Source organism: Mauremys mutica, chromosome 5 (assembly GCF_020497125.1).
Source record: "Mauremys mutica isolate MM-2020 ecotype Southern chromosome 5, ASM2049712v1, whole genome shotgun sequence".
NCBI lineage: Eukaryota > Metazoa > Chordata > Testudines > Geoemydidae > Mauremys > Mauremys mutica.
In genome coordinates, this window is record NC_059076.1 from 77,067,067 (window position 1) to 77,082,311 (window position 15,245).

Sequence of the window (15,245 nt, forward strand, 5' to 3'; positions counted from 1 at the left end):
CAAAAACAAAAAACAGAGTCTCTGCCAATCTAAACTGGGAAAAATTCCTTCCTGACCCCAAATATGGTGATCAGTTAGACCCTAAGCATGTGGGTGAGACTCACCAGCCAGACACCTGGGAAGCAATTCTCTTCCCACTAGTGTCCCACCTCTGGCCACTGGAGATATTTGCTAATAGTGGTAGTGGATGGGCCACATGCCATTGTAGGTAACCTCATATAACAGCCACTCCATAAACTTATCAAGCTCAGTCTTTAAACAAGTTAGGTTTCTTTTGCCCTCACTACTCCTCTTGAAAGGCTGTCTACACTGCAATTTTATATACCCATGGCTGGCCCGTGACAGATTACTCGGGGTAAGGGACTTGAGCTAAGGGACTGTTTAATTGTCTACATACATATCTACATACATACTCAGGCTCACAGGGCTCGGACTAAGGGACTGTTTAATTGCACTGTAGGGATTCAGGCTCAGGCTGGAGTATGGGCTCTAGGACCTTGCGAGGTGGAAGGGTCCCAGAGCTTGGGCTGCAGCCCAACCCCAAAACATCTACAGGTCAATTAAACAGCCCCCTAGTCCAAGCCCTGTGAGCCTGACTATGTATGTAGACATACCCTAAGGGCCCACGGTCAGAAGCCTTGCACAGAAGTGAGGGCACAGCTTCACTCTCACCCAGCCAATTGGGGGTGAGCTGCGAGAAGGGGACCAATATACAGGTGCCTAATTGCAGTGTATATATAACCTCCCAAACAACATCTATCTCCGGGACCACTTCCTCTATCAATATTTCTTATGTCCTTGTATATCTCTCTCAAAATCTTAAAGGGCCATGCCACATGATGGAGTGGGCTGAGCACTAGGTATAAGTATTTTTAAGGGGCAGACTACCTGTCACAACACCACTGAACAACTTCTTCTTTGAAATATCTCAATATTAATAAATACTATGGGCCAGATCCTCAGCTGGTGTAAATCAGCATAGTTCCACGCCCCTGACATTGAATACAAATGTTTTGTGGGATTTTTGTGTATATTTAAAAAAAAAACAAAAACTCATTTTTTCCCCTCAAAGTAAAATAACACATGTATCAAATAATTTCTAGATTTGTAATCACGCTTGGGTTTTGTTAAAAAGAAACAATGTTATCAATTAAATTAGCATGCAGTACTTAATGAGATAATATCATTCCAATTTATGAACAATAATTCCCTTAGAATTAATCCTTTCCTTGCATGTTGAAATATTTTATATTCACTGGTGATAGTATTGTCAAAAGATCAAAGTTAGGGCATATTTTTAATTAAACATACATTATTCTTAATTAACCAAATCAAGATATGACTAAAAATGCTTATGCAAATGCCCTGACTTCAACATGGACAGAATGCAATCATTTTGTTTGTTACTGTCTAAAAGTTAATTTCTGCATATTTCTGACTTTTTGTGATTATTCTATTTTAAATGCAAAATTCTCTTCTGAGATCCCACACTCATACAACTGAACTTTAGTCAATATAGGATATATATTCTTATACAACAGAACAGAAAGACTACTCTGACAGTGCAGATTCGACAGGACTATTATACCCCTAAAAAGTGCATTAAGTACATGTTAGAAATGTGAATACCTAAAAGTACTGCAAACAAAATTGCTGTGCCTATATTATTGCATTTTATACACAAATTGCTTCAATTGTGTTAATTACCCTTTGCTTTTCACAAATACTCTAACAAATGGGTTTAATGCCAGAAATGTTCACTAGCGCTTTTTTTGTGATTGCAGACTATTTGTGGAAAGTGAATTTTAAATTTCTAATTGCAAGTAACCACACTTTAAATCTGCGTATAGGAGTAATGCTTATCCAGTCAGGGAACAGAAATGTACAATGTGACATATCTGTCCAGTCATTATGACTCAAATTCTGAATGTCATACACTAACTAGCATGCATCCGATGAAGTGGGTATTCGCCCACGAAAGCTCATGCTCCAAAACGTCTGTTAGTCTATAAGGTGCCACAAGACTCTTTGCTGCTTATACACTAGCAATGAATTTGCTTATCAGTGAGTTACTGACTAAGAATTATTCACCAAAAATGTTAGTATGGAAATTTGAATAAGGAATTAATTCAGGAAAATTGTACTCTGGTCATGAATAATTCATGATCAGAAAGAGAACATTTAAAATAAGAAAATCCATATTATAAGAATTTTCTTGGTATCAAAAGCTATATTAAAGAGAAGGGATGGTCTTGTAGTCAAGGCAGCAGACTAGAACTCATGTGACCTGAGTTCCAGGGTGGGCTCTGCACCAGCCTTCCTCTAAGCAAGTTACTTAGGTCCTGATTATGCAATTAACTGCATATGAGGGAGGCTTGCCCCCACATTGAGTGTCCATCAGTCAGTGGAGCTCTGTAAGGACCCTAGTCACATGCAACAAATTGCAGGAGTGGGACCCTAATCTCACTGGGACTCAGTTTACTATCTGTAAAATGGGAATATATTTTCCCCCATAACCTACTTAGGCCCTGATTCTGCAGTTAACTTTCAATGGGTGGACTCCCATTGACATCAGTGGGGCATCACATGGGTGCTGGAAACAGCCAATGTGGAGTCAGTTGCAGGATCATATCTATACAATGTGAGTTTCCAGGATAGGGGCTGTGTCATTATTTACAGCACTTAGCACAATGGTGTCCGGATATCAGCTAGATTTTCTAGGCACTATTAATAATTAATACTAATAAAATAGTTAAGGTTACTAAGTAATAACACCCTGTTTTCTTTCATTCCTTAAAATCCCTTTTTGGATGAAATTTTCCATGTAACAGGTTCCCCTCATAGGGGAATCATTTAGTAATGTTTGGGGAAAGTCCACTCAACTTCTGTAAAGTTGAATAAAAATACATTTTCCTCATTAGAAAAAAAAATTGTCAAATGTTTGTTTCACACACACACACACACACACACACACACACACACACACACACACACACACACACTGTAAAAATCAACTGAACTTTGAAACATTAATATTAGAGTATCAGAGAGGTAGCCGTGTTAGTCTGGTTCTGTAAAAGCAGCAAAGAATCCTGTGGCACCTTATAGACTAACAGACGTTTTGCAGCATGAGCTTTCGTGGGTGAATGCCCACTTCATCGGATGCAAGAGTCTTGCATCCGACGAAGTGGGCATTCACCCACGAAAGCTCATGCTGCAAAACGTCTGTTAGTCTATAAGGTGCCACAGGATTCTTTGCTATTAATATTAGAGTATATCATCATGACCAACCTAAAAAAAATCATGGTTGGATAATAAATGTATGAACAAAACAATCACTTCTGAATGAGTATAACTTTGCATCTGAATTTTGAATACAATTTAATGAAGTTCTGTGACCTTTATAACATCACAGTGCACACGCTCCCTGGCAAGTCAAAATGCTGCTAGTGGTATTATTTCCCTGATGCTGATTGTAATGCTTCCATAAGCAAACACACAGATAATCCTTTAAAAAATTTAAGAACCTACAGACCTCTTGTCTTCCCTCATTCCATTCACCCGCTCCCCACCCCCACTGTTTTGTCAGGCACAAAAGGAAATTGTGGGCATAAAATACATCTTCCATCCAGCCATGGAAGAAATTTCAAAGGATGCTGCATTCCAAAGAGACAGTCTTGCCAACTGACAGTTCTATTATGGACTTGAGAGAGAGAGAGAGAGAGAAGAGGGATCCACTGAAATGAATATTCTCCCTTCCCCCCTCACCCAGCTACAACAATTTTAATTAGAAGAACATGAACAAGTGCCCCCTTTTGGGGGGCTAGAGTAAGACCTGCTGCTTGTAAAGCCCTACTAGAGAAACAGGGACAGACAGACCTAGGAAAGAGAATTGTGTGGGAGTCAGTGTTTATGCACTCTTCTTTCCTCCTGCCTCCCCTCTCTCACTCACCCCCTTCCTGTTCCATCTCCTGATCTACTTTGCAGCTTCCCTGTGCAGATCAGGTTTTGGTGTTGTAAAAAGGAATATTCTTTCTCTGGGAAGACTGGAGTAACATGCCACTAAAATCCAGCTGTGAATATATATCTTCCTCTTCCTACCCTCACATTGTGTGTTTCACTTTCTTATTTAGACTATCAATTCTTTGGGGTAGAGGCCTTGTCTCCACACCCACCAAGGATTTTACATATATATTAAAATAAGAGCCCTAAAAAGGGTACAAATTGTGGGTAGCCTGTATCCTCATTCCACAGGGCAGTTGTTTATGAATAGGATTCTTTGTGCATTTGATTGATATCATTTTAACCCCAGAGAGAAACAGTGAGCATGTTCCAATTTAAATTTCTCTGCATTCCTAAAAGTTCACCTTATTGAACCTGCCTACTATAGCTGCATTTGTTTATCAAAGGAAGCCATCAAGCTGAATAAAAAATATGGGTTATGCTACTGGGTTATACTACTTGCTTATATAAAAGTTTAGTAGTTGGTAAATGAAAATAAAGAATGCTTTTAGCATCCAGATTATCAAATATTTAAACTGTGTGACCCTCTTAGAACTTAAAAAAAGCTATTGCTGATTCTGGGTTAGTTTCATGCTATTGCAATTAAGTTGGCCTACTTGTGAAACAGGAGCAGCAGACTATTTTGGTTAGGTGTGTAATACTGGAGTTTATTCATAAAACAACTTCTTATGAAGCTGATCACAGGGGTTTAAACCTCACCAGTTTTGGTGGGTTATTTTTGCACAACCTCAATAATAGTTAATGGGCAATGGTTTCTTTAATCATCCCATAGTTAAAGCAGGGAAGTACTTACTGCAGATTGAAGATGGATCTGAAGCGTGCATTTATTTGAAAGGCATGCCCTTTTATATTCAATTAATAAGTCATGGCTCTTGGGTACTTTGCACCAGCTCATTTAATTTTAAGTTGGCCCCCAACAAGCATGTTAAGTGCATTTCATTATATAGCTTGCTAAGCCTGTTTTGATTAATAAAATATTCATTGTTGTCCACCCCCACTTCCTAACCTTTTGCATTTTTACAAATTTTCCTTGAGACAGACCTGCATTGTTAGTTTCCACTTTGGTATAAATCCTCCCTCGGGAACCTCAATAAAATCAAAGATTAAGACAGTAAAAATACAGTTGAAAAGCAAACTGAAGTGGAAAAGCCCAATGATCTGGGGATTCTGGTTTGCTAAGATGTGCCAGTCTCCAAGGATGTATTTCCAGTGTAAGCAGCAATACTCTATGTAGTGCACAAGAGTCACTGCTTTTATTTGCCAAACAGTTATGCGTTAATTTTCTGCATCTTTATAGGTGTGAGAATGGGTTGGAAATAGATCCAGGATGAAAAGTTGAAATCTACATATTAATTTTTCCAAAATTCAATGGTGTTTTTTTAAAATGGTATTTGATTCAGTTTATTATAAAATTAAAAGCCACTTGCACAGTTCAGAGACAAAGCAAAAGTTTCCCAGAGTTTGTGGATATTCAGAACTGGTTCAGACCCAACTCTAGATATTAAATCAACATTTACAATATTGGATCTGTGTTGGTACATTATTTAGTACTGTTCCAATTTTGTGCATATATATTAGATGTCATCCATCTAATATACATTAGATGTATATCCCATGCACTCTGATATGTGCTATATATACATCCCAATCCCATATATCACATGCATTTCCATCTAGTGTGACATTAACATGGAGTGACACAGCTATATATGCATGGAATTGAGAATCTCAGGGTCTCTAGGTTAGATGGAACCTAGTTGCACAAGTCTCTATTTGCTAAGGAAGGTACTACTCAGTGTAAGTAAGGGTTTCAGAATTGGCCCACAATTCTGGGACAGCAGGGGAATTCACCATGAAAAGGCCAAATTGTACATGCTTCTGGAGGGAGAAGAGGATGCTGAGGAGAAGAGTATATGGGTCTGTGGGGGTGTTTCTGCTTTTCTGGAAGATATTTGCAATCACAGAATTGCTTCTGGAAAAAGGTGCGGGCACTGGACTGATCTATATGAGCATGCTTAAACTGTCACTGTGGTCATCATAAACCTAACACCAATCTCAGTCATCAACAAGTACTTACACCCGAACAATTTAATTCTCATTTTCCCCCGTGTGTGTGTGTCAAGGTTCCTCCCCCACTCTGAACTTTAGGGTACAGATGTGGGGACCTGCATGGACACTTCTAAGCTTAATTACTAGCTTAGATCTGGTAACACTGCCACCATCCAGAAATTTCAGTGTCTGGATCACTTTCTGTCCCCCCAAAACCTTTCCCTCCCTGGGCAGCCTTGAGAGGCTTTTTCACCAAGTTCCTGGTGAACACCAATCCAACCCCTTGAATCTTAACACAAGGAGAATTTAACCATCCTCCCCTCCCTTCCCCCACCAATTCCTGGTGAGTCCAGATCCAATCCCCTTGGATCTTAACACAAGGAAAAAATCAATCAGGTTCTTAAAAAGAAAGCTTTTAATTAAAAAAAGAAAGGTAAAAATTATCTCTGTAAAATTAGGATGGAAAATACTTTACAGGGTAATCAAATTTATATAGCCCAGAGGAACCCCTCTAGCCTTAGGTTCAAAGTTACAGCAAACAGAGGTAAAATCCTCTCAGCAAAAAGGAACATTTACAAGTTGAGAAAACAAAAATAAGACTAACACGCCTTGCCTGGCTATTACTTACAAGTTTGAAACATGAGAGGCTGATTCAAAAAGATTTGGAGAGCCTGGATTGATGTCTGGTCCCTCTTAGTCCCAAGAGCGAACAACCCCCAAACAAAGAGCACAAACAAAAGACTTCCCTCCACCAAGATTTGAAAGTATCTTGTCCCCTTATTGGTCCTCTGGTCAGGTGTCAGCCAGGTTTACTGAGCTTCTTAACCCTTTACAGGTAAAAGAGACATTAACCCTTAACTATCTGTTTATGACAGTGTGTGTGATAGTGGATAGTATAATGGATATTTTCTGCTAGTACAGTTGAACTTCCCTACATCCTACTTTAAATCATATAAACTTTGAAATTACTAGAAACATGGACTGTACATGGTACACTTTAGGTAATAGGTATCTAGTATGTGTCAGTAGTGGCTGTCTTACTCATTTGTTCTGTCAGTTTGCTAAATGTCTGCTATGTCGCCTATTGTGGTGAAAGGTGAACTATTGAACTGGAGGAAGGATACTTTTGGAGTTTCTCAAGGATCAGTCTTGGAACAGATCATCTTTAATATTTGTATTTATAGGCACAGGAAGAGGTGCAGAGATGACCAGAAAAGGCTGGAAAAGCTTGACTTGGTTAGTCTAGCAAACAAGAAGGCTGAAAGGGGATATGATTTCTCTCTATACATGGGTCAAAGGACTAAACAGCATGGAGGGTGAAGAGCTATTTAAGCAAAAGGCGGTGGCGGAGTCAACCTTGGAGCCGCGGACTTCGATCCCGCGGCGTCTGGACGGGTAAGTAGTTCGAACTAGGGTACTTCGAGTTCAGCTGCGCTATTCACGTAGCTGAACTTGCGTACCCTAGTTCGACCCCCGCCCTTAGTGTAGACCTGCCCTTAGGTACTGATACTTCTCTGTCTGTGCTTGGTTGGCTGGCTCTTGCCTCCATGCTCAGGGTACAACTGATCATCATATGTGGGGTTGGAGAGGATTGACAGTGACCTTGGGTTTTTTCCTCTTTTTTCTGCAGTGTGGAACATGGATTGCTTGCCAGATCATCTGGGTATATCAATCAATTCCCAACTATGTAGGGGTCTTGGGCATTGGTTCACTTCAGTCACTCCTGTTCTCTGCCTGTGTGAGACAATAACTTAGTCTCTTCAGGTTGCAATAATTTGGTCTAATTTTGGTTGTTGGGTTTAGTGTGCAGGTCAGGGGTGGCTCTAGCCATTTTGCCACCCCAGGCACAGCGGCACACCGCGGGGGTCGCTCTGCCGGTCGCCAGTCCTGCGGCTCCGGTGGACTTCCCGCAGACATGCCTGCGGAGGGTCCGCTGGTCCCACAGGTGGGAGGTCCACCGGAGCTGCGGGACCAGCGGACCCTCCACAGGCATGTCTGCGGACAGTCCACCAGAGCCGCCTGCCGCCCTCCTGGCGACCGGCAGAGCACTCCCCACGGCATGCCGCCCCAAGCACGCGTTTGGCATGCTGGGGCCTGGAGCCGCCCCTGGTGCAGGTGCTGAGTGGTGTTGGCGGCCTGTGTTATATAGGCAGTCAGACTATGAACCATTGGTCCCTTCTTGCCTTAAACTCTGATTCTATGCTCCAGGATGCAATAAATACTGTAATTAGTTATTCTGAAATGGTACTTCAAGAACCACATACTATTCTCAAACCAATGGTCAGTGGAGCCTTTCCTGGTGGTCTGCGGAAGAAAAAAAGTTTAGAACCAGTCACCGGGGAAGTGGGAGTCTGGCAAAGGAGGTGGTTAATAGTGGGGGAGAGAAGGGGGAGGAGAGAGGAATATCTCTCTTATGAACTGGTCAGCAGAATAAAAGAGTTGGAGAACCACTGCTGTAGATGATTTTGATATAATTTCATCAAAACAATCACTTCTCTCAGTTCTAAATGGGCTTATTTTCTCTCTAGGATTTCTTTTTCCCTTTATATATAGTAAAAACCCTTCTTATTCCCTTTAACCTCTGTCATCGGTTTCACCCCCACTCTGGACTTTAGAGTACAGATATGAGGAGCTGCATGTGAACCTCTAAACTGAATTACCACTTCTCTCTGAAGAATGCCCCTCTGTAACTCACAGTAAGTCCAGTATGACTTCACTGCTATGGAACTGGCAGTGAAACTAAAAGAAAAGGGAGAAAATGTCTTTTTCACTCTTTTACTCAATGATAATTTATGTGAGGGAATCATGGGCCTAGATTGTTTCACTATGTGGAAGAACCTACATAGGCTGCATACACCCCACTAGCTTGTTCTGTTGGTGGTTGGATTTTTTGGAGGGGGGAGGAGATTGTTGAGGGAGTGATCATATTGCATTGAGATTTCTACTATGATCTTCACCACATTGTCACTGTATGCACAGCTTCACTGTGCCACACACAAGGTAGTGTAGGATTGGAGCCAGGGCCTAAAATGAACGTGTTTATTAAAAAAAACAACAAAAACAAAACAAAAACAAAACAAAAAAACCTAACGAATAATGATAGAATTTGTATTTTGAGTTATATCCATAATAAACAAGGAAATAATGTCTTGACAAAGATGATTTTTGTTTGTTCATTTTGGTAAAGAGCACCCTAGAGGGCAAATTAGATGGTGTAGCAATTATGCAGATTCGATTAGTTTAAATTATTGCTATTGTCTGTCACATTTATATGGTATAAGAGATACCAAACATTATAAAATAAGCTGTGTTAAAATAGTTAGATCTTAGATTTTAGCAAAATACAAAATGCTAAAACTTTAAGGACAAGTAGAAATGAATTATGTGGAGCCAATTGTAAAATAGAATTTGTAGCAAACGCTGTACTGTTGTGGAGATAGGCAACAAGGAAAAGCTGTTTAGCTCTGATAAATACAGTGTAGGAATTCAACTAATATGTTTAAGGTGTATAAGCCCATATAACTGTAACCACACTGCATTTTAAGATAATGCAATTCAGAGTCTTTATAATTGCTTTTTTATTGCATGGAGATTAGAAATACTGTCTGTGTTTTTTTCTCTTTGCTACAGAGAGGATGTCATGTCCTTGCTGAACATAAATTACTCTTTAATGTATATATGGATTTTGTTGCTCCTTAAGAGCACATGAAAAGATCTAAAACTATTAGCTATTTAGTAATCATGACATCTACCTTTTAAGGATTTGCAACTGCTGTTTAAACACAGATTTCCTTAGTTCTGTAGATGTGTCAAGCTCATATACACCTGCTGTTGTTGCTGTTACATTCCAACTTTCTCTTTGAGAGAGACAGAAAAAAATATGCCTCTGACCTAATTTAAGAATTACTTCCTGGGCCAAGGGCCATTCCCATACTCAAAATTTTATTGCAAGTCTTGCAATATTTGGTTTTTTTGTCTTGAGTCATCTGATTACATAATAATCTAAGCTGTCATTTTTAAAGTAAAGTTCTTGTCCTCATAGTTAATGAGAAATGCTTAATAATGAGAATGCTAAAAGCTCAAATCAGATGTCTCTCATGATTTTTGAATATTTGGTGTTGGCAACACTGCTTGGGAGGAGCCACACCTTCTGAGATTCCGAGAGTGTCCAAAAACAAAATTCAGCCAGCCAGTACAACAGCAATTGTTGAAGTTAATTAACAGTTATAATTGCAAGCCTCCAAAACAGCATTTCTTTCATCATAAGTGGGGCACAGGAGGTTGAAACTGTATAGAAAATAATTTTAAATTTAGAAAGATGTATGATTGTGTGTGTGTAAGAGATACTTAGCTCTCAAATGCAAGGTAAGAAAAGACCGAAATTACTTTATTTGTCTGGGGTCGGAGGAAAAGATCTTGAGCTTGTGGGTATAGCTGTAGATATTTTTTTTCTTCACCCTTTCCCAGATTTGTGCTTAGAGCTAGTTGAAAATGTTTCACCAGAACAGTTTTCTGTCAAGAAATGTAGAAAATATAGTATGCAGTATATAGTGTGCAATCATGTCAATTAAAGACTGTAGTTTAATGCATACATATAAGGGGGCTGAATTAAGGTTGCACAAAGTCCTTGATCCAAACTCTGGAGGTGCTAGAATTTCTCAAAAAGTCACCATAATGCTTTTAACATTGCTAGACAATGTATTTGTCACTAGCCTTGTTCTCAGAAACAATTGAACCATCTTGGCTGATTTCTTTTTTCCCAAAAAACTTACAGCCTGAGGCAGAAAACTCACCATGGAAAAATTCAGCCCAAATTGTTAAAGTTTGGCAAAGTTATGAGCAATTGAAAACAGGTCTTATAATAGGCAGTATTGGACAACCTTAATAATAAGCAGTGTGGCCAGCCTCGCTATAATAAATTAGCCAAAAGGCACATCATATTGTAAACCATGTTACTGAGAGACACTTCTCCAGCCAAGAAGAATCAGAATAGTTATTTTAGGAACAAGCTATCAGGATGACTTGATCCAATTTCTATTACTTCTGATAAACTCGACATAACAAAAGCCAAGGGGCTAACACTATATCTACACTTAAAATACTACAGCGGCACAGCTGCAGCTGCATGGTTATAGTGCTTCAGTGTAGACACTTATTGCAGTGGCAGGCGGGGTTCTCCTGTCACTATAGGTAATCAACCTCCCTGAAAGGCTGTCTACACCAGGGTGTAGGTCAGCTTAACAACATCTCTCAGGAGTACAGATTTTTCACACCCCCGGGAAACTAGCTATGCCAATGTAATTTTTCAGTGTAGACCAGCCCTAAGAGAATAATAAAAGCTAGTGATTTAAAAGGACACACTCAAAGTATGTTCTGATATTTTTAACTACACTTTTACAACTAACACCTAAAATTACTATCTCTGAGATTTTTTTTTCATTTTGTTTACTTTATACATTTGAGAGCACTATGTCTATGGATGTAGAGAGTTCACTGTTTCACCAAAGCCAGTAGCATATCTCCTGTTGTGCATGTGAGTCTTTCACACAGCAACATGGGAGACATTTTTTTAAATTTAAATTAGAAAAATTCGATTGTAAAATCAGAAAACTTGGCAGGGTGCTCAGGGGAATGTATAGTATCTGAGGTTGCTTCACTCATGTTTTGAAATGCACAAGACTTAAAGTGATATCCTTTAAAATAAAGGTTCCCTAATATACATTTAACACATGCTGTGCATTGGCATGTAGCAGGGGTTTCACAATACAATCACCACAGTGAGTCCCTGATCTAGCAAAGATTCACACATGTACTTAACTTTGTGCACTGTGAGTAGTCCCATTGAAGTCAAAGTGAGATTAGAGATAAGAAATAAGAGAATCTGTAATGCACTGGAAAAAACCTCTCCATTGTCCTCAGTGTGGTTTCAATTGCATTAATCATTTGGTTTATGTTGCTATTCTGAGAAGGGCGTGTATTGTATTTTTGAATTCCATAGAATCATCAAAATGTAGGGCTGGTCTCCAGTGGCCCTCAAACTTTTGAGGGTTACACCTCCCTTTCCACCCCCCAGCCAAAGCCAGAAGCAGGGCTGCCCGTAGAAGACTTCTGCAGTCCTGAGGAGGACCACGAGCTGCCTGTACAGCCAGACACGCCGGATGTTGAGGATTTGGGTGGGTCCATGTCTTCCCTGCCACCCCTGTCTTTATTGTTCTTTAGTTGTATTATTTGGTTGTATTGGGGGGGCAGCTGCATTCACAAGCTTGCACAAGATATGGTCATTAAAATCCTATAGCATGAAGAACAAACTATGAACCTTCAACTCAAATGTGATTTCCACCTTGATATATGGCTGTGAAAGCTGGAAATCCACCCAAGGTAAAGACAGGTGCCTAAATAGCTACAGAAGCAAATGCCTCAGGAAAATACTAGGTGGAGAATGGGATGTAGTTATAACAGATACTGAGATTCATCGGAGAGTTCAGCAGCTCTTTATCTCTGAGGGCATCCAGAGCGAAGATGGAAATAATGTGTTAAGAATGAAACCAGAGCACTTGCCGTGACAACTGTGCCATTTGGCAGCTGGCGGAATACATAAAAGGGATCAACAGAAAGAATCCCTCCCTCAAACAGCACTTAGAGAGGGAAAAATATGGGATAACATAGAACACATGCAAAGCATAGCCTCGGCTAGATAGGGTTGATGGAACCCTCGCTATGCCCTAAGCAATGTTTGATGGTGCGGGAAGGTTTCAGAGGAGGTGTTTTCAAGAGGATGAATACTTGACTTTCAAGGGTAAGGACATGCAGGGAGTGGGGAGCAAGATTTTCTTTGCTTTGGATTATAATAAAATTATCAATGCCTTTCAACGCCCCCCCCCTCCCTCCACCACCTGATTGCTTTCATGATCCATTTGGGGGTGTGGTGGTGGTCATGATTCACCAGCTGAGAAACACTGCCTTAAACTATCCATTCACCTAGCATAATAAATAATCAGCATTTTGGGACTCCTTTTTCGCTGAGAAATTATGCATTAGCTTTAGAGAAAAACAGTCATTTCTCATTTGATTTATTTTCACCACCATTGAGTAACAACTACTTTTTAGACCTATTCAACATTTCTCAAGTATATGGACAGACATTGGGACTGATTCTCCTCTCACTCTGGTTTACAACTGTAAAATTCTATTTTTCTAATGTAGGGTTATGCCTGATTTACACCAGCATCAGTGAGAGGAGAATCAGGTCCAATATTTATGGCTGTAAAGAGTGATTCTACTCAGCAAAGTAACTTTGTAAAAGTGGTAATTTGTTAATGAATAGCCTTATTCCCTTGGTGTAGTTGGAGTCCTAACTACTGCCCTTAGTGACAAAAATAATGTTTTTCTACTATTTACTCCCTTTTGCCACTGTAGAGCCACCAGAGCAAAGGGAGAGTGAGATGGACTCCATTCAGGTTCATGAATTAACAGAAATTTAACTAAGGTCCAGTTGCAAAGCCAAATTCTGTCCTTAGTTACACCTGTGTAACCTTATTGAAGACAATGGGATTCACAGGTACATACTAATAGATACCAGAGTTTGAAAATATTGGAATTGCATAGGTGTAAAGGAGTCATAATAGCTTAAGCTGCAACATTTCACAGATGTGGATGCCAGGAAAATAATCTTTTAATGCTTTGTTAAAGATATTTGTAGGCTTATTTGTTAATGAAAAAAATGAACCCTTAGAGGATCGTCAGTTAGTATAAATCAGTACAGCTCCACTGACTTCAATGGACTTACATTAGTGTTAGTGTATGCCAAATAAGGCTTTGGCCCATTGCAGACAATTCTACCGTGTAATGCTCCATAAGTATACATTCTGCAAGTATGGAACAACATATTACAATTTTGTGTTTTAGGAACACCCATAGTATCAGTTAAAATTTAGGAATTAGTTCTTAATGGCCAGATCCAACTCCCACTGGAGTCAATGGAAAGATTTCCCTCTACTTCAGTGGCAGTTTGATTGAATCCTAATTCCTGTTGCATAAATGATTCCACTATAGTATGAAAGGGGCATCATTAGGCTGAAATGCAACAATCTGATTTTAAAATGAGTCAGATTGTTTCAAGTATTACTCCTGTCCCTGATTTTGCCGCCTTTTTTTACATTTTAAAAAATTATTTTTCTGTGATATTTTTCTTTGATGTGTCACTTTTAAACATCCACACAAAATGGGGAAACTGTTCATACAAGGTAGACAGTAAAACATGAAGTCCTCTCAAATATAGAATATAAATAAACTATTTTTCCCTCTCTAAGCTCCTATGTGGTACATTTGACAATGGCAGGTATAAAATGTTTAAACTGAAGTGTAATCAGCAAATTGATGGTGTCCTAGAAAGTTTTCACCAAAAGCAAAGTAAAACATTCTCTATGATTTATCATTTTTATCCTTGCTGCATAGATGTTTCCCATACAGCATCACAGGAAACAGTTTTATATATGCCACATGTGCGGTGAGTTTTTCAAGCTATCATTACCGAGATTATTCAGAATCCTGTTAGACGGTTATCATACTACAAGATTTCCTTTCTGTCAGTTTGGTTTTAGTCTTGTTAAATCTGGATAGACATATATTAGCCAAAGAAATAAGAGTTAGAAAATAGATTTTTTGCAAATATCTCCATGTTCATGACCTGACATATAAAGTCCCAAATAGTATAAGTATTCATTTATTTATTTTTGTCTGGAACATTCACATCTTAAAGGATGAATATCTGCTATTTTATCTACCAACTATCCACATGGGACATTAACATGGGATAAAAATGACAATCAGATGGCTATTCCTCCTATAAATCAAAATTTTTCCAGTGGTTTAATGTAAAACGCATGAATAAGTGAGAAATAAAAATTTAGAAAACAACTTTCCAAATAAAAATGAATGTATGTTAATTTAGGTCCTGATCCAACTCCCATTGAAATAAATGGAAAAAACTTCCCACTGATTTCACTGTGAGTTTGATCAGGCCTCTGTTGTTCATGAAAGATGCTATATTGACAAACCTGGAATCTGAAGTCCTCTGGTGAACTGCAGTACAAAGTACTCATTGTTCCTAAATACTATACATTGATATCTGACAGGGATGTCAAAAATACAGTCCTTGGGCCAGATGATGACCA